Source organism: Osmerus eperlanus, chromosome 9 (genome assembly GCF_963692335.1).
Source record: "Osmerus eperlanus chromosome 9, fOsmEpe2.1, whole genome shotgun sequence".
Lineage (NCBI taxonomy): Eukaryota > Metazoa > Chordata > Actinopteri > Osmeriformes > Osmeridae > Osmerus > Osmerus eperlanus.
Window position 1 is genome coordinate 929,115 of NC_085026.1, and position 25,579 is coordinate 954,693.

Here is a 25,579-nt window from a genome sequence, read left to right on the forward strand (position 1 = left end):
CTCTCCCTATTTTATTTTACATACCTGTCCCCTTCGTATTAGTTAGCATTAGTTCATTAGACTTTGCACCTTTTGTATAGTATAGTTAGACTTGTTTAAACTTACACCCCTTATTTAAGATTTATTCCTATATGTTGAATGTTTGGCACCTTCCTGCCAAAGTAAATTCCTTGTCTGTGCAAACTTTCATGGCAATTAAAACCCTTTCTGATTCTGATAACAGACTGACAGAGAAATGTGTTGAGTATTTTATTGTGGGCTGGTTTTTGGCTCTGTATACTGTACAGCTGGCTCCCAGGTGTCATCCCACACTTTGCCACTGCTGGGAAATGAAACAAAAAAGACAGATATACACACACAATACACGTTTAAAGGATAACCTCAGTTGTGACATTATAATTTCAAGGTTGAAACGTGTTCTCTGTATTCATTCATGACTATTTCATCTTCAAAATAACAAAATAGTTGAGCAGTTGTAAGCATGTTTGAAGAAATGTACTCACAGTGGGAACTACTATATCAACAGTATTTAAACATGTTTACAGTCCAATGCACCAGTTTAAATCTGAGAACGTTTGGACCTACCATGTGGTGCAAGGTTTCCAAGCAAGTTTCACTTCTTCTTTTCCCTGAAAGACATGACAGAGACAAAATTATAGCCACACTTGACAAGTTAGAGACAAATTTTAAATGCAACCAGTAAGAGACTCCATTAAGATTATATAATGTAATACACATGGTATACATAATTTACATGGTATTTTACAAGGAAAAAAAGAGGAATAATGGGAAAATCTTTTACTTTTACAACTCTTCTGTCCAAAACACGTTCGTACGGAAACACTTTCTGTGTTCTGTGTTTTCTGCATTCTGAAAAATAAATACTATATAGTTAGGTATGTTGTGTTATAAATAAGCTACCTTACCCATTTGAGAAAAAATATCTAAAAGATTAATCTCAATAGGTCACTCCATGCCTTTGGCACATTTACAGTTTTACCTCATTTGATTACTATAGTGGAAAACTAACCTTTAATTTTACTTTTTTTTGATGGTAGAGAGACAGAAACAGAGGAAGAAGTAGGAGGAAGAGAGAGAGAAGGAGGAGGTAGAGAGGAGGGAGCAGAAGGTAGAGAGAGGGAAGTAGGTAGAGAGAGAAGGAGGAGGTAGAGAGGAGGGAGCAGAAGGTAGAGAGAGAGAAGTAGGTAGAGAGAGAGAAGGAGGAGGTAGAGAGGAGGGAGCAGAAGGTAGAGAGAGAGAAGTAGGTAGAGAGAGAGGAGGTAGAGAGGAGGGAGCAGAAGGTAGAGAGAGAGAAGTAGGTAGAGAGAGAGAAGGAGGTAGAGATGAGGGAGCAGAAGGTAGAGAGAGAAGTAGGTAGAGAGAGAGAAGGAGGAGGTAGAGAGGAGGGAGCAGAAGGTAGGTAGAGAGAAGTAGGTAGAGAGAGAGAAGAAGGAGATAGAGAGGGGGAAGTAGGAGGTAGAGAGGGGGAAGAAGTTGACACAGGGATGAGATTAAGTACAAATTGTTCTTCAGCCATTGGGTCTCTCTCCACCACTGGGACCGGTCCTGCTGCTGTCTCGTTTTCACTGGTACACTGTAAAACCTGACGAGTTAGTTCAACTCAAACGGTTCGAGGAAACCGATTGCCTTGAATCATTTGAGTTTATTAACTTATACTATTTAAGCATAGACAATTCTTTGATTTGAGTATAGGTAACTCAATTATTTATTGTCAATGTAAGTTAGGTAAATTAAGTTAATAGTACTAATTCCACTAAGTTAACTGAACTTAAACTAAACTTAACTCATCACAAATGTGTTTGTATAATGTATCTGAATAAGTTAGACTAACTTGAATGGGATTCTTTCCACAAATGTTCCTACTTAAGTTTCATTAACTCAGTTTTCTTCCATTAAAGCAAATTACTAGATTCTAGTTGTGACAACTTTTAGCAACTTAATTCATTCGAGGAAACCGATTGCCTTGAACCGTTCTAGTTGGGTTAACTCAGTATAAAAACACACATGTCTGATACAACTTCAATCATTTATTAAGTTGAATGAGGAGCACTTACAACGCAACACAAAGCATTTCAGTGTTCACATTTTTAGGTAATTTCTTCCTTTACAAATACATTTTCCTCTTTAAATCTTCAGGGAAAATAAAAAAATACCCAAAGTTTAAAAAAAAACAAATAAATTAAAATTATTAATAAAAAAAAAACAGTGCTCTGCTGAAAAATACTATCTTTAACCTCTGCACAAAGCCGGTACTAAGCACCACATTTTCCATAACTCCACCTCTTTACTGCAATGTCCATTGGTGCTTGCATTTTAGTTCCCCCCACCCTGATATTTACTCCCATCTATCTGCATAGTATTACATATAACACTTTCTTTGTCTGTCTAAATCTTACATTTTCTGTTATTGTCTCTCTTTCTAGCAATCTCTTTCCTTTTTGTTTACAAAAACAGAAAACCAAAATATGGTGAAATTACACTTTTAACAGCTTATTTTTTAAGGCATTATTTAGAGATCAAAAAGACAAACAACCTATAAGTAAAATATATACCACTCTTGTAGCCGTTATATGAATTTGGAAGCCAGCAGCTTAGCCTAGCATAGTTACTGGATACAGCTCATCTGGCTGTGTCAAGTAGAAACCTGTGCCAACCAGCACCTTCAAAGCACACAAGAAAAAATTTCTTTTGTGTCTTCACCTGAACAAGTAATAACATGAATGTTGTTGTTTTTTAATCTGGTGTGCATTAAGTGGCCAACACCACAGAAAAACTATTGCATCACACTTGCAACTCTTGTCATGAACACTAAGCAATCAGAACAGAAAACATAATTTGGCATGCAAGCCAAATTATGTTTTGACATGACAAACAATATCAACTACTATGGTCACAACTTTACTCCAGCTCATTTCTTAAGGCCAGCAACTTAGGTTTGAGCTGTTTTCTCCCATCATCAAGGTTTAAGAGGACAACCTGGATGAAGTCGAAGAAGCCCCCTAACTTCTCAGGGTAGCTCAGATGGAGAGCATAGATCAGTCCAAACAAAATCACAAGCGAATCTGGCCAAGATCTGTGAGACATTACAACCTGATCTTCAAGGACGATTGACACGTGATGTGTTTCAAAAGGAGCTCCTGCAGGCACCTCTTCTTCATTGACCACTGCCACCAAAGCCACTGCTCCCTGGTTGGTTGCCTCAAACTCATCCTGAAAGGGGAAGGCATTCAGTATATGTGATGATCTGGATTTATTGTAGAAGCCTTGTAAGTTTAGAATAGCACAAACAAAATATACATGCAGCAGGTAGTAAATGATGCTCAGCTATTTTTTAGTTATGTGAGCAGTTTTTCTTCTTCAAATAAGTCTATGTGCATGATGAGACCGGATTTTTAAAACATGTCTAACTTGAACTGCAAACAAATGTCAAAAATCAGTGAATATCTCCTCACGATCCGCTACAATGTCTGTATTGTGTGTGCGCTGAAAACAGAACCTTGGTCAATTTTTTAAAAAAAATCCTGGTGGCTAAATCACAAACAAACCTCTTACTCATTTATTAATTCCTTTGATCCATCTCAGCCTTATTACTTACAATTTTAACATTCAACTTTTAGTTGAGCAAGGGGAAACAGCTTTTCAAGCCTAGATTATGTGATGCCCAATGTACACCGAAACAGAGGTAGTGTAGATAACTGCTCTAAAAAGGGAGCAAACAACTCACACAGTAGGAGGAATAAGAACATTTAGTGATTTCCCTTAGCAACATAGATTAAGGTATTGAGACATGGATAGAGAAGGAAACATGAAAAAAAATATACCTTGCATGTTTTGAAGAGCTCTGATGAATCCTCCTTTAAGTACAGCGGTAGGCCGGCCAAGGCTGCTGTTCGAGCTGCATTGATGTCGTTCTTATCCTGTTGCACACAAAATAAGTTATGCATAGGATGTTGGGGGCCGCTGTTTACATTTAACATCAATCTAATTGTGTATATGTGTGTGTGTATATATATATATATATATATATATATATATATATATATATATATATATATATATATATACATACATACACACACATATATATATATACATACACATATATATATATGTGTGTGTGTATATATATATATAAAAAAACTCACCTGATAGAATGATATATAAAAAAAAAAAAAAAAAAAAAAAAAACTCACCTGTTCCTCATATGCCATCAAAAGTTCTTCCATCTTCTCCCCAAAACTTCCAGTCTTCCTCTTTTTGTAGAGCTTCAGCAGCTTAGGTGTGTATTGGTCAAGTGCAGAAAAGAAGGAAAATTGTAGATTTTGATTGGTGATCCTGTGGAATTCGCTGTAGAGCTGCATGGGGGAACACAAGTTTGCAAAATGGATTTTTTAGATAAATATACATACTGCCATTAAACTAAACACTTCAAAGCTCTTTATCCAGACCAAGCACTCCTACAACGATGACGGACAAGTGCTTGTAACGTTTTAGTTGCCCGTTTTAAATTTTTACTCACCTGGGCTTCACAAAAAAGTGCAGGCCATCTGTCTTTTAGTTCGACAATGGGAGGAGCTGAATTCACCATCTCTTCACGCCTGAGAGCGAAGGTTCGCTGCATATGTTGATGAATGAGAATCATGTCTCTTTCTGTTGACGTCCTCCTGAACTGCTCCACTATCTCAAGCCTCTGGGTCTCCAGTGTGTCCTTCGATTGCCCACGGGGATAATTGGGAAGGAAGTTGACTTCCCCTCTTCTGGGTCTTTTGATGTTGGCCCTGGATGATGCAGCCTCTGGATTGGTCCTGCTTCGCTTTCCTGCATTTACAGCTACATCTTTTATTCCAGCCCTGCTCAGTTTGGTCCTGTAGTTGCCCATCTTGAAGCGCAGGCTGTTCTGCCAACCCTCATACCCTGTTTTGGAACCGTTTTCTTTTAGACAGGGGTGTTTTCTCACCAGAGCCTCTGCAGCTTTGCCAATCTGTTTGGCACTAGGATATGCTTTATGCTTATATATTTCCGCCGCCATTACATCCAGGATGTTGTGTTTTTGATCCCTGGTTAACCGAAGTGTTTTCCCCTCTCTCACAAATGAAGAGTTGCCCTCTCCTAGAGCATACTCCACCTCATACGAGAATGTTGGAACAGCAAAGATCTCTGGCCATCGGCAAAGACGCTCTGGTGAATCTGTGTTATCAGACAACAACACTGTGTCATCTGTGCTGATTGAACTCTGATCTAAATCAACCAGTCTAAGTATCTTAATGGTTGCCTTAGATGGTAGGTCCTCTATGTCAACTAAATTGCATAGGGCATTGTCAAACTCTGGGTCTTGAAACTGAAGCCGAAAGTCATAGTCCAGGTTCAGCTTATTTTTCACCTCAAATATGAGGGCATTCACAGTCTCTGGACGAGACGGCAGAATAAGTCTCTCAGCGTTGACATCATCAAGGATGACTCTTAGCTTCAGAACAGTCACTTCCATTTATAGTAGCTCGGTACACCTGTGACATAAAAAAACAAACAAAGCTATTACAGGTGCTGGCCTTTTCAGGCGGCATAGACCACCAACATTTATCAGTATATCAACTGTTCCCTTATCAAATTTAACAGTACAGGGCAGTATGAGTCTAATTTTTTCCTCTTACTGGTGTGCAGCTACAGTTCAGCATATATGTAGCATGCAGCATGTATTTTCTTGCTTTCTAAGAACACACACAGAACATGCACCTATAACATGTAGTAGAACATGTACATTGCCGTTTCAATATGTTGTGCAGTGTGCCCAGGGAGGGAGGTGATCACTAGTGTTCTTAGAAAGGTCCAGACCAATCTTTAGCCTCCCTCAGGTCACTGGAAAAAAGGCTTGATGATGTCAGCTTGGTGTTGTGCTGTTCTTTTACTCGAACACTGGAATGAAATATTTAGTCGTTAGAATTAGCCCACTTGAAACTTTGTAGGCAAACAGTGGCATTTGGTCAGTTAAGTGAGAGACAGCTTTCATGGTATGGCTCTTGCTTTGATTATCTGTGAGCTCATATGACCGCAAATGCTCAATATACATGGCCTCATAGTCTTTCAGTAGAAAGAAGATGTCATTTCCGATAAGTATTATCTGTCGTATCTCTTTAAACTCAGGCAAGGCAGAATGCACCCCAGTGCAAACAAACATGCCAATTCCAAAGCTTGTGCCTTGGATGGTTACCTGTTTTGTGCTATATACACTGCTGTTGTCTGTGATGCTCGATATTGATGCATGTGTATCAGTTGGCAGTGAGTCAACAAAGACAGACTCCACTTTTGAAGTCTGTACTGGTGGCTTGAAAAATCTTGGTGATGACAAATGGAATGCCATAATATTTTGGTGTCTCTCTGCCAAAGTTCTCAGCACATTTTTGTAGTTATGAGTGTCATGAACAATTTTCTTGAAAACTTTGTGTTTCCCCTCAAATCTCATTGTCCAGAGATGGACAAGAGGACCAAAGCACTTAATGAGATGAGGATAATGTTCAATATAATGATGCTTTGGTCGTAGTCGTAAGCTGGGGAGAACTTCCTGAAGCAGCTGCCTGTGGTCTGAAATTTTACAGGCCATGTACTGAATGGTATCATCTGTGAACCTATGAGACATAGCAAGCTCGACTATATCTTTTAAGTCCATTAGAACCTCCCAAAAGGTGTCCCCTTCAGGGACTCTGGAGCCAATGAGAACAGGTAGCAGTCTAATCAAAGCGTGGTTCTCGTGCCCATTCCCACCAATTGTTCCTCGACTGGCAAAATTTTGTGGGATAGCATGAGGGCGGTCAAACTTATCAGAATGTTGGAAGGGAAAAGACAGTATTGCCCTATTTAGCTCTTCCAGAGTGAAATATTTCTTGGCAATCATACCTTTCAAACAATGTGCCAGCTCCACAGGAACCACACCTTCGAAAAGGTCGTGCAGGATGTCAGGTGGAAAGCCTGTGATAGGATGGAAATAAGAGAGATGGTCAGAGAGAACACAACTGTGTTTTACACCATACTTCTCTTCACTGTCATTTGTCAGTATTTCTTGAACAAGGTTATCATGCTGATCTTTGGTTCTCATCCTAAAAATACCAGTGACTGCATCTGATTCTTGCATTTCTGTCTGGCTGGCAAGACAAAATCTGCAAAAATATGTAGACCTGAAACTCTCATTGAAACCAGCTAGCCCATGGGCAGCAAGGTTATCAGCCACAACAGAGTAGACAGTGCCTTTCAGACAGTCACCGTATGTTTCAATGTAGACACCCACTTCTTCAAGAGTTTTTAGGTCTGTCAAGAGAGGTGCAAAAACTTTTGCATACCCAAACTGCCGTAGATCATTTGAATTGCACAAAAGTGCCAGTTGGATAGAGTGGAGGGCTGAGCGGTACTTAACTGGCAGGTTAGCTAATGTCCAATAAACCCCACACACTTTGTGGATCTTTTTTGATGTTCCCAGGGGGTTTGCAATCTCAAAATCATCAACATAAACAATTATTGATAATTTCTGACCCTCATCTGATAGTAGCAGATTTTCTTTGAAGTAGGAGCCATCACAGTATGACAAATACTGTCCAGGCTGTGAAGTGGTTTCTTGGACTCTCTCAAATACATCTGGTTTTTTCAACAGCATCTGCAAAGATGCGAGAATGGGCACATACATGTAGGTACGCTGTGATGAGTCAATAACATACTCAACTGGTTTCACAAATGGAAAGTTCTTCTCGCAGTACGTTTTTCTCCTCTTAGCAGTTGACAGTGGTCCTTCAGCTGTAACAGACAAATGCAAAACATTACTCTCTGACACTGCCTGGACAAGCTCGCTTAGAAATGTGTCAGTATACGGGCTGCCATGTTTTTCCAGTATCTTGATTACAGATTCTCTGATAAGAGGTTCTGACAATGAAAATAACTGATCAATATGCTCAATGATTTCCTGTGTTGCCCTCTGTGACACATGTAGATTAGTTTGCATTTTCAAAAAGAAAGCAGCTAGGTTGTACTGCAATTGCTCTGCTAATCTCTCAGTGGTAATGCCTGCTACTGGGCCAGTTTCATTTTCCTCTGAAAGCTCAACTGCATCCTGTTCAATGTCACTATCCTGGGAAACATTGAAGACATTTTGCACTACAACTGCCACATCATAGTCTGATTCATTTGGATGTTCTCTGCATTTGTGCGCATTGTATGTGGAGTAAACGTTTGTTTTAAACGTGCACGCGCTAAATGGACATGGCACCATTTCTTTCCGTCTTAAATGCCCCCTTAGATGAACATGCATGTCCCCCTCAACAAATGGTTGTTTAAAATCACACACAGGGCAATTAAATGCACGATTCGTAGTCAAATCATGACTGCCCCCACCAACCACTCTTTGCTCAGAATGTATTCTTGACAAATGTATCTTCAGCGAATTAAAAGTACTAAATGTACACATGCAGTTGTTATACAGGCAAGGTAACGGCGAAACGGTGGAATATTGGCCATGATAGAGCCTGTAATGTCTTAATAACTGTATTTTCAAAGCAGTAGAAAAACCACACAATTTACATTTCCACATAACTGAACGAATAGGGTTTTCTCTGTAAAATGGACCACGTGTCTGAAATCACGTTGTCGAGTGAAGGCTAAGTAGCATTCAAGCTAGCCTTAGCTTACATATTTTCACGGACATGCTGTGTCTTTTTAGGGTTGCTCCCTCGTTGTGTGCTTTCAAATTAATTTACTCAGTATATTTTTCTTTGCTCACGTTAGCTAACCGGGCTAAAAAAGAAAGGGAAACTAGCTAGGAGCTAGAGAGGAATTTAGGAAGCTAACCCGAGCAACAAAAAAAACTTACTCAGTCAGAAGCCAACTTGATAGCGATTATCAAATAAAATTAACGTTATAAAACAGTCCGGTCTATAACCAATGGAGCAGGAATTGTGGTGCTTGCAAGCTATAGCTAGTTTGCACAACTCAGTAAGCTAGCACATTTTCAGCTTCACACAACTCTAATTACAATTCAAACTGAATCACAAACGTGTAAGCAGTAATAAAATAAAACCTTCTGGTGAAGACTGCCCCGTATCTGTGTCCTGAGTGAATAAAAAATCGTTTTTTCGTCGACAATTATGCTGTGCAGCAAACTTCTCCGTCGCGTGAGTGCTGAGTGCAAACTGAGTGCTGAGCGCTGAGCGCGAACTATTTGAAATATTAAGCGCGAACTATTTGAAATAGTAACGGCCACGGTGCTGCGTTCACGGTGAGGTGAAAGGCAGGTTTACTGTCAACATTCTGGCCGGGCACAATGCAACACACTGGGTTATCCAAATGGAGAGTGAATAAAGGGCAGATTAAGACTACTTTCGATAAATCTGACTTTTTAATTACTGGTTTGGTGATATCAGATGCCTCGTTTTTTCCTACCAAAATATTTGATTTACTTGGGCCCTATTATAGGCCTACAAGGAAAATAAAAACATTCTCACACAGGCCTATGAGAAATCAGAGAGATAAAATAATGGCAATAAAAAAATGTAATTCTAATACCCTACTTATTTTCTTACGTGACACACTTCAAATGCTTTGGGAGATGATTTATAGAATATCAATAATTATTTCAATGCATTCTTTGGTTTACTTGGGTGCTCTATGATCATTTATAAACTGAAATAAAAAGAAACATTGAACAATCTTAAGCCATGCAGCATCATAAGATCATAAACCATCAAAAAAAAAAAAAAACTTTCAGGAACTGAGTTAATGGAATGAACTGGATTCACATCACCACTACTTAAAATTCTCCAAAAAATTAAGTCCACTCAAAAGGACTGAGTTATTACAACAATAATTCATTTTTGAGTTACATGAGATAAGTTGGAGTGAGTGACGCTAACTTTTTACCAAGATTAAGTTATGTTAACTTACTTCTTTTATTAAAATGTACTGTTAGGTTTTACAGTGTAGCTAATTCTGCAATATTTAGAATATTACAGCACATGATAAAGTACAAATTGCCCTTTCCTCCTTTACATTAATGTCAGCCACTTTTATAAATATAGCTTTGTTTTTTTATGTTAAAATAGTTTCTCCCTATGTTGGAAACAACTTGTTTTATTAATTTCAATACACCATGACAACATAGTTGCAGGCACTTAAAACTAGAGCTACATTATCCGTGAGCATGAAATGAATGAATACCATTATAGAGATAACTTGAACTTCAATTGTGATGAAATGATGGGAAAAATACAGTTTCTTTACTTAAAGCAGGTACAAATATATTGTTTGATGCTTTCCAATATGCCTACAGACGAGTGGCACTGATGCTGCTGAGTGTCAACCCTTTCATTATTAATGTTAGATGGAGGGTTACACAATGTTGTTTTAAAGTTGTGCAATAAGTTGTTAACAGTTTTTATTAACGGCACTTAAATGTATTTACATATGAATACCAGAATATGGTTGACTGTGTCATGTTCACATACTCTGTATGTACAAATACATTTTTATAAATGCAGTGACACTGAGCCCAAGACACAGCTCCCTAAATTGACAAAAATAATGTTGTATCGTAACACCATATTCATGTTAAACAACAGACATCTTACTTCTCAGTAGGTGCTCATAAAGCTTCCTCATCTTGGAAAGGATTTCCTGGACAACACCGTCTGCTGGCTCAACATGATGGATCATGTCCCCAATGATCTGGTTCTTTCGATCTTGATGGGCCAGAAAAAGGATGGGCTTGCACCCCAAAGCATTTAGTTTTAAAACCTATAAAAAAAAACAATGGGGAAAATATATGCAGTCACAATCTGGTTTGTTTACTTAGCTTTGCACTTGTCAAAGGCTAAGAAATGTATCTGACATGTGTTTCTCAGGAATTAACAGATCATGAACAAACATGTTTGATGCAATCCTAAAATAGTTGTTTTCAGACCTAAAGGCTTTTTTTTTTTTTTAAAGCTTTACTTCAATGCAATCAGCGATTATTTTCATTATTGAACAATGATTTCATTTAGTGATTTGTCAAGCACATTCATTAGTTACCACTCTTCCATTGTGATTATTTGAAACATCTCTTTGTTTTACATCCTTGCAAACATGTTACCTTTGGGATTTAGATTTTTGTCAAACAAAACAAGCAATTTAACAACTTCAAGTAAGGCTTTGAGAAATCGTGATGGGCATTTGGTCACAATCTTTCAATGTATAATCTTCTCAATGATAGAAATCATGGTTGGTGATTTTTTTTTCTTTGACAGGTTAATGTAGTAAATGTGGATGTTTTCAGCTTTAGAATTCTATTCTAAAATTAAGTAGAACTTTTTCTGGTAAGTCTTTTGCAAAAATGCCCTTACTGCATGTGTCTGCATATGTTAAGACACATGCAGACACATACAATACTACCCAGAACAACTACAGTCTGTTCTGCTGGCCACTAAATAAGTTTTTCCTGACCATCTGTCAATTTTTTTACTGTTTGAAGAGATTGATGTGCATTGTGGCAACCCTGGAGCTTGAGGACTATTTCCTTCTATTGAGAAATAACCTTTGATTAAGTTTTTTTTTTTTTTTTTTTTTTTAAGCTTAATAAATGCCTTTCTTAGGCTAAACCTGACCTTGGTTGTGCGGTTATCTTGAGGTCATACAAGGTCAAAACCAGAGTGAGCTCCCTGGTTCCCACAGCATCTACATGGATTACCAGTAAACACGTTAATTAATTAACATAACAAATACGTATTGTCTTGTCAGATAGCCAGCATTGCATCCATAAAGAAAACCCTTTGTAAGAAGTTGATTCTAACGATTGTCCCTAAAAGGTTCCAGAGCATCGAGACACAGCTCACGCACAGAGATTCCTGTCTTAAAAAAGTAATCAGAAGAAGTGGGAGTCAGGTGGCTGAGCGGTTAGGGAGTCGGGCTAGTAATCTGAAGGTTACCGGTTCGATTCCCGGCTCTGCCAAATGACGTTGTGTCCTTGGGCAAGGCACTTCACCCTACTTGCCTCGGGGGAATGTCCCTGTACTTACTGTAAGTCGCTCTGGATAAGAGCGTCTGCTAAATGACTAAATGTAAATGTAAGAAGAGTTGCAGTTTATTTATAGTTTGATCATTTATTTTGTTGTAATTATTTTATCTATTTTGTTTTAGAGTTTAGAGAGATGTGAAGTTTCCTAACTTTTGACTGCTACTGTATACCTGCCTTGGTATCTTTGACGTAATGATGTACACGTGAACACAGACAACTGTGCTTATAATATAATTGTCTGTTAAGTCAACCTCTAGTTAAATTAGAATAATGAAAACTTACAGACAGCTGGGCAGAGTTCAGTACCCTGCTGGAATTTCGTTTTTTTGTTGTTGAAGATGCCCAATTACTATTTATAAGTTTTTCTGATTTTTGCTGGAAGTCCTGCTTGATCTGCAGGCAGCACAGGCATGCACTGCAGGTCTTCCTGTTTGCATGGTTTGGAGCCTGGCAGGAAGGGCACAACTTGGTCTTTGGCTTTGTCATTTCTGCAAAAGAAAATTAACGTAGGGATTATTTGTCTATTTCTTTTAAGTGATTAGAATATCAATTTCTAGGCAACGAAATAACCCAATAATGTGTCATTTTGTGTGTGCATAAAATTCACATAGCCAGTTGTGTAATTGTATTTGTAAAATGCATTAAGTTGAGTGTACATTATACATAATTTATATTCATTTGGTTGACATTTTGTAGTGGACCTCATTTGAGAGGTCCGCTTTCACTTAGTGTATCACATGATACATTTGGAAGTAGCCATGTAAGAAGCGGGGTCATCATCAGAAAACAAGTATTTTCTGGGTGATTCAAAAGGGTGTCTCCTCACCCCGCTGCTTCAAAGGGCTACACCAACATTCGTTAGCCGAAATGGGTGATAAAAGCCCTCGGAACCTAATAGTAGCTTTAGTAGGCCTCTACTAACCCATACACATGGGATATATGTCTTATAATAAATGCCTATTGTCAATAACTCAAAAGGCTAACAGTCAAATTATGTGAAATATTACAGCATTGTAACATGGCATGCATGCATGTAGATGTTTTTTTGTATTATTATTAGTCCTTTAAGCCAGGTAAAGGGAACTTTAGAAAATGAATTGTTTAGACTACTGCAATAATAAATAAAAACCTGGCCCAGACTCACTCAAAACGATGAGAAAGATGAGATGTTTGGCTCTTAAAAGAGCCGTTGGGTTATGTATGGGAGGTCAAAGGTTGGTTGAGGTGAAGGGACAAGGTAAGTGTACTGGAGCTGCAAAGAAAGATAAAGACAAGTGATTACAATTAAGTGTGTTGCATGGTTATAACTAACCTAAAGATCAGACCTTAAGATGTTCTTCACTGATTCAATTGATTTAAAATCTATTAGTCCCATTACTGATTTGCGAGTAAGATACAATAGTATTGGATAGGAAGGTAAATCCTAGCCTGGATCTGCAATTCGAGATTGCCTACTATTGTATATTCCAGGAGGAGATTAGCCCGCTCAGGAAGAGATTAGCCCGCTCAAAGAAGCTAGAAAGGGAAAACTGACAAGATAGCTAGACTAGCTACCACTAGCTAATATCCCATTTGTATTGTAAATAAAAATACATAAATGCAAATAATCTTAACATTGTCAAACACTCACTGTCCCTTTTAATATTAAAGATAAAACATGCACGTTCCTCAAAACACAATTTTGCATGCCAGAATCAGAGCAAGAAATTTGTGTTAACTTACCGGGAGAGGGATGAAAACGCACTGAAGAATTATCGCGGTAAAATTCACAGGGCAGCCTCTGGGGGTTGTTCCAATACAAATGCGTTGATCCTTTCTCATGTCCTTGTCCTACCTTTTTTAATACTTCGCTAATTAAGTGCATTTCCTCATAACTATTAATTATATACTTACTACAACTAATCTCTCTCCGGTGCTGTACAGTGCATGCACAAAGCGCAAGATTAAAACAGAAAATTGTATAATTATAATAAGCTATTAAGACTATTTTCTTCACCTTCCGGTCAGGTTCACGTTCATTTTGAGATACAAATTCTTCATATCAACAGTGTACAAGTATAAATAAATACAAGGAAATCCTATTTAATAAATACATAAATCATAGATCGTCTAGCCACGGTGACTGAAGATTTTCCGCTACAAATTCGAAACCTTTTTCATTTTTTTTTCAGAGTCGATGCAGAATTTCTAAAAACTGGATGGACATAACATTAACCCATCTTATTGGTGAATTATCAATGATACTTTTGTGTTTTGGGGTTGAACAATATTTAAGGATATAATAAAATTCTTCCGTATACAGCTGCATCCACCTTTTTTTATCCAATGGGAATTATGCTCAAAGCGTCCAATATTGCCGCGAATGGGTTTACATTGGAGTCAGTTGAAACCCCAGTACGTCTCATACTGACGCGAAAGGGTACCCTGTGCGTCCCCATCTTCGCTAATTAAGTGCATTTCCCCATAACTATTAATTATATACTTATTACAACTAATCTCTCTCCGGTGCTGTACAGTCCATGCACAAAGCGCAAGATTAAAACAGAAAATTGTATAATTATAATAAGCTATTAAGACTATTTTCTTCACCTTCCGGTCAGGTTCACGTTCATTTTGAGATACAAATTCTTCATATCAACAGTGTACAAGTATAAATAAATACAAGGAAATCCTATTTAATAAATACATAAATCATAGATCGTCTAGCCACGGTGACTGAAGATTTTCCGCTACAAATTCGAAACTTTTTTCTTTTTTTTTCAGAATCGATGCAGAATTTCTAAAAACTGGATGGACATAACATTAACCCATCTTATTGGTGAATTATCAATGATACTTTCGTGTTTTGGGGTTGAACAATATTTAAGGATATAATAAAATTCTTCCGTATACAACTGTATCCCACCCTTCTTTTATCCAATGGGAATTATGCTCAAAGCGTCCAATATTGCCGCGAATGGGTTTACATTGGAGTCAGTTGAAACCCCAGTACGTCTCATACTGACGCGAAAGGGTACCCTGTGCGTCCCCATCTTCGCTAATTAAGTGCATTTCCCCATAACTATTAATTATATACTTATTACAACTAATCTCTCTCCGGTGCTGTACAGTCCATGCACAAAGCGCAAGATTAAAACAGAAAATTGTATAATTATAATAAGCTATTAAGACTATTTTCTTCACCTTCCGGTCAGGTTCACGTTCATTTTGAGATACAAATTCTTCATATCAACAGTGTACAAGTATAAATAAATACAAGGAAATCCTATTTAATAAATACATAAATCATAGATCGTCTAGCCACGGTGACTGAAGATTTTCCGCTACAAATTCGAAACTTTTTTCTTTTTTTTTCAGAATCGATGCAGAATTTCTAAAAACTGGATGGACATAACATTAACCCATCTTATTGGTGAATTATCAATGATACTTTCGTGTTTTGGGGTTGAACAATATTTAAAGATATAATAAAATTCTTCCGTATACAACTGCATCCCACCCTTCTTTTATCCAATGGGAATTATGCTCAAAGCGTCCAATATTGCCGCGAATGGGTTTACATTGGAGTCAGTTGAAACCCCAGTACATCTCATACTGACGCGAAAGGGTCCAATGGGAATGATGCTCAAAGCGTCCAATATTGCCGCGAATGGGTTTACATTGGAGTCAGTTGAAACCCCAGTACGTCTCATACTGACGCGAAAGGGTACCCTGTGCGTCCGCATCCGACGCCTAGGGCCGTCACAAAGCGTCGGCATTTGGCGACTTGGGAATGGAAACGGGTTGTAATATTAGTGGTACGCATTAAGACGTTATCTCTGTACTGAGTTTCTGTTTGTGTCAGTCTTAGCTAATATCGGCTGCCAAAAAGCGTCAGGCGTGACATCATAATGCTTTGGAATGCCACGATGTGTCCGTTGCTATGTCAACTTCTGATTATGATGTCACGCCAGATGCTTCTTTGCATGGCAGTTCCCTAGTGTATTAACATAGGGTGACCAGATTCGAGTTTGTGGGATGGGGGGGACTGTAATGGTGGAAATTCAAGTGGCACTGTGTAGATCTGAGTAGTCAAGAGATGTGGTTTTAATACAATTTATTTAGATTATACAATTACGTAATATTAAACAAAGCTTTGCTGATCAGTCATTACGAAGGAGGTGCTAGCCACAGGTCGTTCGCAAGAGTGATGAAGAACAACCCTAAAACCCTGCCTTATATAAACTTAGAGCAAATGGTTCTTCTGATGGTCAATCCATCAATATGGCGGTCTCTGTGATTGGTCAGCACTACTCAGTGACAGTTTGACTCCATACCAAGTGTCACACAGTTCTTTGATGTGGCATCTCTCCCCAAACCAGTAGATACTAAAGCCACAGGAGTTGACCAGTCAAATGGTCAACTGTCCTTTGTGTGGACATCTTCAAACAAGTATTTAATTAACACCACCCATGCAACAGGAAGGGTCAGAGCAGCTTGATCAGTTCATCTATCTTAAACTGCTCCCTCAGATCACAATAACAATACAATTGAATCCACATTGTCTCCAGACCAGCTGTCTCATCCTCCCCAGGTGACAATAACTCTCCCAGGTCACCCAGACTTCCCGTCCCTAGACTTCACGTCTCCTAGTTAGGTGTTATAAAACTACAGGTGGCATCTCTGCCAAATGAGTTGAATCAACTTTCACTGTATCAAGCTTCTTAACCAACTTTTAAACACATTCCTCATATATAAAACACACACATTATAACTGTATTCCAAAATTTCCACCACAATTCCACTCTTTTTTTTTTTTTTTTTTACAATAGCATAAGCCCAAACAGTTAATCAAGAAAAATAAAATTCAAACATTAACATAAGAAATGCTAGTCTCAAGACAAAACCCATTGTACCCCGTACACCACAAAGTCCAGGTTGTCGGAACGGATGCCATGATTGTGCATCCATAGTGACCGTCTTCAGTTGGCTGTAGGCAAACTTCTTTCAGTCTGTGTAGTCGAGTCGAACCAATTGCAAATGACGATCAAATTGCTCAGGGCAACTTTCAACGACACTGCACTTTGCGTACAGCTCTGAGCTTTCCTTGGTACTACGCAGAATGCGTATCCTCTCCTTCTTCAAAGCATATGCATAGTTCCCTTTTCAGAACATCAAAGTGTTTAAACCTATCATCTCTTCACATCCACAAAACGTTCTCTTGTTTCATTAAATCCATGTTTGCACACTTAAAACTGCTCTTAGAATAAGTAATTAATGCTAGAATTACGCTACGACTCGCAATCACATCAATCAAACAATGCCCTTAAGACAAAAGAAAATAAAAACTCTCCCTTTTTCTTTTTAAACCTTTAAATTCACAATTTAACATAAACCCGTAAAACAAAACCTTATTCTTTAACTTCTCAAAAGTCTTATCAAAGCATGTAATGTATACACCTTTGAATATTCCCATATTTACCAGCCATCTCAATTACTCTTTGTTAGTACTCAATGAATCAACTCAAATAAACAATGTCTATCAGCGCGCTCTGGAACAAAGCAAAAACTCTCAACCTTTTTTTTTTTCTCTTTTAAACAACACAGATGGTTGGCGTTTACCATCTATTCACTTAATTTTGCTAGAGTATAACTTTTCCAATCCAATTAGAACTAATTTATGAACCAGGGGTCTAATTTCTGCATTTTTATGGATACCATCACACATCACAGATTTTCCGCTCGTAAATACAAGTTCTGGTCTGAAAGGCTTTACCTCCCTGTTTGGCTAGGAATTAGAACAAATGTTAATCATACATTTGTTAACCACCAAACTTCGAATTCATCTAAACGGACACATCTTTCACCATTAATACTCACATAATTATGCAGAATTACACCCTCTGGGATCACCTTTGTAAAACTCAACGTAACTGGGCTCTTTTTTTTAGCCCCCACCTTTCCTCGGAATTTCTGAAACTCATTTTAAAATGTCCTCAAACAAACAAAAACCTTGTTAGCAAATGTCTCAAAATACTCATCACCCAACATATTTCAAAAGTAACCAAATTAATATGTAAAATTCGCTCCAAATTTATCTATTTCTCTAAATTTGCGTCTTAGTCAATTTCTAAATTTCCATCTGCGCATGCGTCATGCGGTTACTCATCCTGGATCTCAAATATCAAGCTGCAATTCCTTTACTAGCCTGTTACCTGCCTGTCGGTCTGTTAGTTTGTTAGCCAATGTCGTTGCCATAGTTGCAAATTCAACTTCCTGGACTCTCCTTTGTCTCAGGACAGAGCAAAATGCACTTCCTCCACGTTTTCACCATTAGCCATTAGCCAACAAAGTCACAGCCTGGATTTTCTTTACAATTACAACCTTTACAATTCTATCAACCATTAGTACTATTTTAATTTCAACATAAAAATTAGGCTCCGAAATCTACATATGGAAATCTAAAACTGGCCTTTACCAATTATCCTACCCAAAAAACTAAATTTCCAGCGAATTATTCAACATTGAATCTAGAAAATCGGTCTGTACATAATTTCCAAATCAAGAGTATGGCAACTCACAATATTTTCTCAAGTTTAACAAAGAAACAGAAACACACATCTGTTTTCCAACCAATATATTTCTCAATTCAACGTCAAATTCTCTCTAAAATTAGTGTTTTTTTTTCACTCATGACGGGTGTGGGCCACTGCACGCAGAATGAGCTTCAATGAAAGAATCAACTTCCGCTAGGCTCAAGCGCATGCGCCTCTTTTCAAGTGGAGAATTCAGTCAAAGAATTAACATTAGCATTTTCAAAACAGAATGTCTCCGTCTTCAAAAACAAATGCCTTCTGGCGGTAATCAGACCGATGTAAAGTCTAACATCAAATATATAACGGTTAACACAAAGTTGTAAAACAATATAACAAGTCAATCGTCTCCTCTACCAACAGTGTCACAACCGATAAACATTGTACGTCACCAGTTCGGAACTCAACTTCCGGTCACGAACCCCTCTGATTTGCGAGAGTTCGCCCCCAATTTCCAGAAAACTTTCAACAGTGATGACACATCTCCGGACATTCACATACATTCTGCTCAAATTCCCACAATTAAAGCACGCATTTTGGATTGACCATACCTAGCAATTCGTGTTGGCCTACATGTTTTTCAACAGCATGTCAACACGCTCTGCATTCGCTTTGACCAACATAGCCCACAACATCATTTATTCCAAACACAACAGAGACTCAAACCCTTTGTACCGGAGAGGACTTTAACCTCTCCTTCTTTGAAACGCAAAATAATAAGTATAGGCAATTGCAAGTCAAAGCACAAGCCGCAATCTTTGCGGGAATCCAAAGCAAATCTATAAACAAATTCCAGGATCCTACTTTCTTGACTTTTCCTAGATATAGGAAAGATGGCAGATGTCAGAAGACATCTGACCTATCTCCATCCAATCAGAAAAAGCTCTCCAATCAGGCTAAAATCTATTATTTTCTCCACTTAAAAAAATTGTGTATCTATTTCTCTCCACGAACCTATTTCACAATTCAATAAGGTCATTAAAACAAAACGACCCCACACTCGAAAATCCACATTTATCGATCCATATTTGCATTTGCAATAAACTATCGTTACCATACTTTTGTTTCATGTAATCGATGTTTGGACAGGTCAATTCTGCCTCCAGACCATTCATTTTTTAGAATAACAATCCATAAACGAACAATAACCAACGACGGAAAATAAAGACACAATTACCCCTTTTCTTTTCTAAAAACAATTAAATTCCGACTTCACAACTTTCAATGAAAATAACTGCACAATCATAAATTACAAATATTCAAACCGAAAAATAATTAAAATTTTGAAAAATAATTAAAATTTAGATTTTTTTAATTTGTATATAGCTTGAATAGTAGACACCATTAGTTACTCATACTTCTTTTAACTTCAAAAAACATAACTTGCAAATAAAACAAAAAATGAACACGCGCGTTGCAAACTTAAAACCTCTGTTTTGAAAATCCCTCAGGATACATCCTAACTTTTCTTTTTTTTTTTTTTTCTTCACCTTCAGGGACTCAAACCCTTTGTAAACACTCAGCTGATTACCTCACTAGTATACTTTTCTCTCGGGACTTAGAATCACGTTTAGGCCACATTAATAAATAAGAACTGTTATGACCACCAAAGCCAATACAATTTCTCAAACTATCACTAACCCAACATATTCTAATCCTTAGGGTCTCAAAAAGACACATAACACGATATAACATGTGAATTTATCTCCCTCTATGTGTGTTCGTCAACAACACTACCTCTATGTGTGTCCGTCGACACACTTCTGCAGACGTTTTTTTACGACTTTCACGTAAAAGATAGGTTCAACAACCTTACCTTATTAATTCGTACGACTTTACACGTACAGGACACAGTTTTACCTCTGCCCAATTACTGACTTAACCGAATTATTGACAATAGCCTAAAAAACACACATTTAGCCTAGACAATTCAATATCACAGTGACCAACAAGAATATCTCACCGGTTCCTTTGAAGATCCCGCGTCAGCCACAAAACGTCCAACGGGCGCCCCCCCTGGCCCTGCTGTCTCACGCATGGCGGAAGGAAAGGCGGCTTTTTGCCGTAAGATCAATTCGCCGAGGGGAGCCGCCTGCTGAATGCCGTAGACCAATCGAGGATACCCGTACTGGCCACCAAATGTAATGGTGGAAATTCAAGTGGCACTGTGTAGATCTGAGTAGTCAAGAGATGTGGTTTTAATACAATTTATTTAGATTATACAATTACGTAATATTAAACAAAGCTTTGCTGATCAGTCATTACGAAGGAGGTGCTAGCCACAGGTCGTTCGCAAGAGTGATGAAGAACAACCCTAAAACCCTGCCTTATATAAACTTAGAACAAATGGTTCTTCTGATGGTCAATCCATCAATATGGCGGTCTCTGTGATTGGTCAGCACTACTCAGTGACAGTTTGACTCCATACCAAGTGTCCCACAGTTCTTTGATGTGGCATCTCTCCCCAAACCAGTAGATACTAAAGCCACAGGAGTTGACCAGTCAAATGGTCAACTGTCCTTTGTGTGGACATCTTCAAACAAGTATTTAATTAACACCACCCATGCAACAGGAAGGGTCAGAGCAGCTTGATCAGTTCATCTATCTTAAACTGCTCCCTCACATCACAATAACAATACAATTGAATCCACATTGTCTCCAGACCAGCTGTCTCATCCTCCCCAGGTGACAAGAACTCTCCCAGGTCACCCAGACTTCCCGTCCCTAGACTTCACGTCTCCTAGTTAGGTGTTATAAAACTACAGGTGGCATCTCTGCCAAATGAGTTGAATCAACTTTCACTGTATCAAGCTTCTTAACCAACTTTTAAACACATTCCTCATATATAAAACACACACATTATAACTGTATTCCAAAATTTCCACCACAGGACTCTACAGTCAGAGCTCGCGCAAGAAGGTGGAACGTAAGGGAGATACCCTTTCCAAAACTTATAAGGGCGTAATAGTTTGTGAAAGACCCAGAGAAACACAAATATCCGACGAGGCAAAATCTCTGACAATTTTGGAATCCCTGCCGGACGCATTTTTTAGGTCTCGAAAAGAGGACATGTGCGGGTAAAAGAGGACGTCTGGTCACATTAATTAACAGAATAATATCATCACAATGTCTAATATTTCGGCTAAGGGATAATATTATTAGGCTACAAAATAACAGACAGTGTGTGAATCGCGCATGGTCATTAACTTTCGTTCGTATGTTTAGTAAACATTTGTATCCCGCCTACACAATTCATAAATTATTTTTATAAGTTACATCGGAAAGTGATCAATACTAAGTAACATGATTAGATCAGTAACACTCCTGTAGCTGTAATTTATTTTGATGGTTATTATGAAGAATTTGATCTCAGTACATCTTACAATTCTTTGTCAAGAATGGTCTGAAATAAAAGCCTGTATATAACCTCAGTGTATTCCCTAAATGCTTTGAGATGTGTGTGTCATCCAAAAATACTACAGTGGAACTATTTCTGTTATGCTGTATTAATATTACAAGGGGAAATCTGTCAATGGTTTAAGCAAAAGAATGACTTTGCTGGAAGGGAAATAATGGTAGAAATAAAAGTTGTGTCCAGTCAATCTTGAGTCTTATGTAATGAGTTTGTGTGACAAAGACAAGGTTCAGTAAGGCTACACCAACTAAATAAGTACCCACAGTGGACCTTTTTTTATTCAGTCCACTACGTTTTCAACTGAAACATACAAACGCAATTCACGTAAAATGGACATTCAAATGTAAATAATAGATGTCAAATTATGCAGGTCTAATGATGATGCTATACAAGCTAGTTTTAATTCCCTCAACAAGCAATTCATTTCCAGATGTGATAAGAGTTGCCATTTATTCTCCACTTGGGAATTTTTTATAATGATCTAATGGATTCGTAGAGGGTAAAGAAGGTTGCAGTCTAGAGGACACTACTCTCAGAAAGCCAACGAGAAAGAAAGAGGGGGGTGGGGTATTCTTATTTAGATCTTATTTACAGAAAATGGATAACTTCCCTAAACGCCGAGATGTTTTCCTATGTCACATTCTGTCCACAAGTCTGAGTTCGGTTGCACACAAAAAACATTGTACAGTGATCGGAACACGGAGTGATCGGAGTATCGTTCTCGTAAACAGTCAGCAATAGTCCCAGCTTTGTCACCACGGCCTCAATGTTGCTTCAGAGCCGGAAGTCTCCTGGTCCAGTTGTGGCGTTCACGCTCCCAGGCCCGCTCTGCTGACTCTGATTGGAGGATGTGTCACGGCCACGGTCTTGCCCCAGGTCTTCCCTCGTGTGTTTTCCTTGCTCCCTAGTGTTTCCAGTCTTCCTGGAGGTCAGATTTTCTGTGTCTGTGCCTTGTCAAGTGTGAGGTTTTCAGCTTTCTCGTTTGTTGTAGTCAGTTCTCTCGTTGTCGTAGTTTCCCCTGTCTAGTTTGGTCCTTCTGTGTGTGTATATAGTTGCTTTTTGTAAGGATAGGCGCGCTCTACTTCCAAAATAAAGGCGATTTAGGGTGCGAGTGAAAAAGACTATTAACTTAAAGTAAAAAACCGCACTCTCAGGCTTGTCTCATTGCTTTTTTGTAAGCAGTTTATTTAACAGACGCGTTTCGGCCTAAGCCATCATCAGTGTGTGTGATATAGTTGCTCCCTTTGACAGTCCTTGTCACGTTCTTGTCTTCATGTTTGTGTGTCAGTATTTCCCCATGTTCTTTGGGTCCACCCTCTTCGACCACACCTTGACAGGATGTAGTCATCTGGAAGTCTGATAGGCTCCCCGGAAGCCTCCATCCTAAGCCACATAGAGAGATTTAGCGTCTCATACTTAATGACCAAACTCTGTTCTACTCTCCCCTAAACTTTGCAGTAGTGCCCCAGTAGTGGAGGGTGTTACCTGTCAAGTGAGTCCAGCTCCTCTCACTCTGAGCGCATCATCTGGCCCTTCACCCGTTTCTGCTCTCTGAGCAGCTTTTTACGGATTGCAGTCAACTTACAGAGCACTTCCCTGTTGTACTCTGGTAGGCAGCCTGACACACATACACACACAATCATCACATACCAGTTACAAATAATCTACAATGTGTTGGTTCCAGCTATATGGAACATTTCGTGTTTTTGTGTGTGAGTTACCTGCAGCTCCCAGCTCCTTCCTAACAGCTGGGACCGAGGGTGTCTGGGACTGGGGCACTGAAAGAGACCTTCTAAAAGGTGTTTGTGGGGGGGACAGAGACATCAGTTTATACCCGTTTTCAGATGATGCTCTCCATAGTACGTTTATGGTTTATACAAGCGGTAACTTACAGACAGGGGGGTGGTGGGGCGTTTGCTGTCCATGCTGGGGGTACTGGGGGTGGACTGGGGGGTCCTGTGTCTCTTCTGGAGGGTGGGGATGGGGGGCGAGATCTCCCTTCGCACCTGCAGATAGACAGTAAGATGGGGATCATACTGATATTTATGTTTGTTCAAATCTTTCTAATAAAGTTTTGTTGTCCTCTCACCTCTTGAATGCGCGCCTGTCTCTCTTTCTCATAGCGCATCCTCCCAGCAGCAATCTCCTCCTCCTCCAGCTCTGTCTTCTTCTTCTTCTTCTCTACAAGACGGACCAGCTCCTTGTTTTTGGCCGTTTGCTGTTGCAGAAGAAGACCAAACTGTATTCTGCTGATAACAGCTGAGTCACAAAGAACACTCCTGAAAGAGAACACTCCTAAAAGGTGTCTGTGGGGGACAGAGACATCTGTTTCTACCTGTTTTCATATGATGTTCTCCATAGTACGTTTATGGTTTATGCAAGCGGGTAACTTACAGACAGGGGGGTGGTGGGGCGTTTACTGTCCATGCTGGGGGGACTGGGGGTGGACTGGGGGGTCCTGTGTCTCTTCTGGAGGGTGGGGATGGGGGGCGAGATCTCCCTTTGCACCTGCAGATAGACAGTAAGATGGGGATCATACTGATATTTCTGTTTGTTCAAATCTTTCTAATAAAGTTTTGTGGTCCTCTCACCTGAATGCGCGCCTGTCTCTCTTTCTCATAGCGCATCCTCCCAGCAGCAATCTCCTCCTCCTCCAGCTCTTTCTTCTTCTCCACCGCTTTCTTCTTCTGCTCCTCTGCAAGATGGACCAGCTCCTTGTTTTTGTCCGTTTTCTGTTGCAAGAAGACCAAACTTTACTTAGCTAATAACAGCTGAGTCATAAGAATATGTTACACTCGCTTAAAATCTACCCTTACGTCAAGTGTTTCCACACCATAAAAATCAAATTCTACTATCAAGATTGTTTAGCATTGTTATTCAAGAGTGTGTGGTCCAAATAAGATAAGTTGTATACTGTATATTGCAAACGCATAAACATTCATTTCTGCCAAATCCCTCTTAGCCAATCAGTGCCCAGCTGACCTTCATCTCCTTGAGTCTTCGGATCTCCTGATTCTCGTTAAACTCCCTCTTGATTTGAGCCCTCTGCTCTGCCAGCCTCCTCTCCTCCTTCACCTCCTCCAGGCGTAGCTTCTCCCTCTCCTCTGCCTGCTTAAGGTGCTTCTCCTCAATCTGGGCAGGGCCCGAGAGGTAAACAGTTTGTTATACAACATCATGTACCTGTGTGTGTGTTTGTGTACAGTACACAACATCCTTCAAAACAATGGCTTGTTGAAGCTACAAGACCCTACAGCCACAAGAGGCCAGGGTCTTGAAATGTAAACATAACACATCCCAAACCATATCTATGGAAGCAAATTGTTACCAAAATTCAAATGAAAATGCATTTCCAGAAATGCATTTGCATTTTAAGAATGTGGCTGCATTATTTGACTCATAAATGAAATTAGTAATCAATCATCCTATTTTCATTTTAATTTTCTTCTTCAAGAGTGCTCAATCTTTCACTTAATTAAAATGAAAAAGAAATAGACATTTGAGATTTAATTTTCAAAACATGCCCCAGCAAATAGATACCAAAATTCAATT

General features: G+C 38.9%; 2 long non-coding RNA genes across 2 annotated transcripts; both read right to left on the minus strand.

Moving 5' to 3' along the window:
- Positions 1-239: 239 nt before the first annotated feature.
- Positions 240-1,200, minus strand: LOC134027082 (uncharacterized). Its single transcript, XR_009931415.1, has 4 exons — positions 1,031-1,200; positions 803-863; positions 586-629; positions 240-322 (listed from the first exon to the last, which is right to left on the minus strand). It is a non-coding gene; the product is annotated as an uncharacterized LOC134027082 (long non-coding RNA).
- A 22,065-nt stretch (positions 1,201-23,265) lies between these two features.
- On the minus strand, positions 23,266-23,882 carry LOC134026839 (uncharacterized). The gene is made up of 3 exons (XR_009931389.1): positions 23,752-23,882; positions 23,516-23,648; positions 23,266-23,413 (listed from the first exon to the last, which is right to left on the minus strand). It is a non-coding gene; the product is annotated as an uncharacterized LOC134026839 (long non-coding RNA).
- Positions 23,883-25,579: the final 1,697 nt, after the last annotated feature.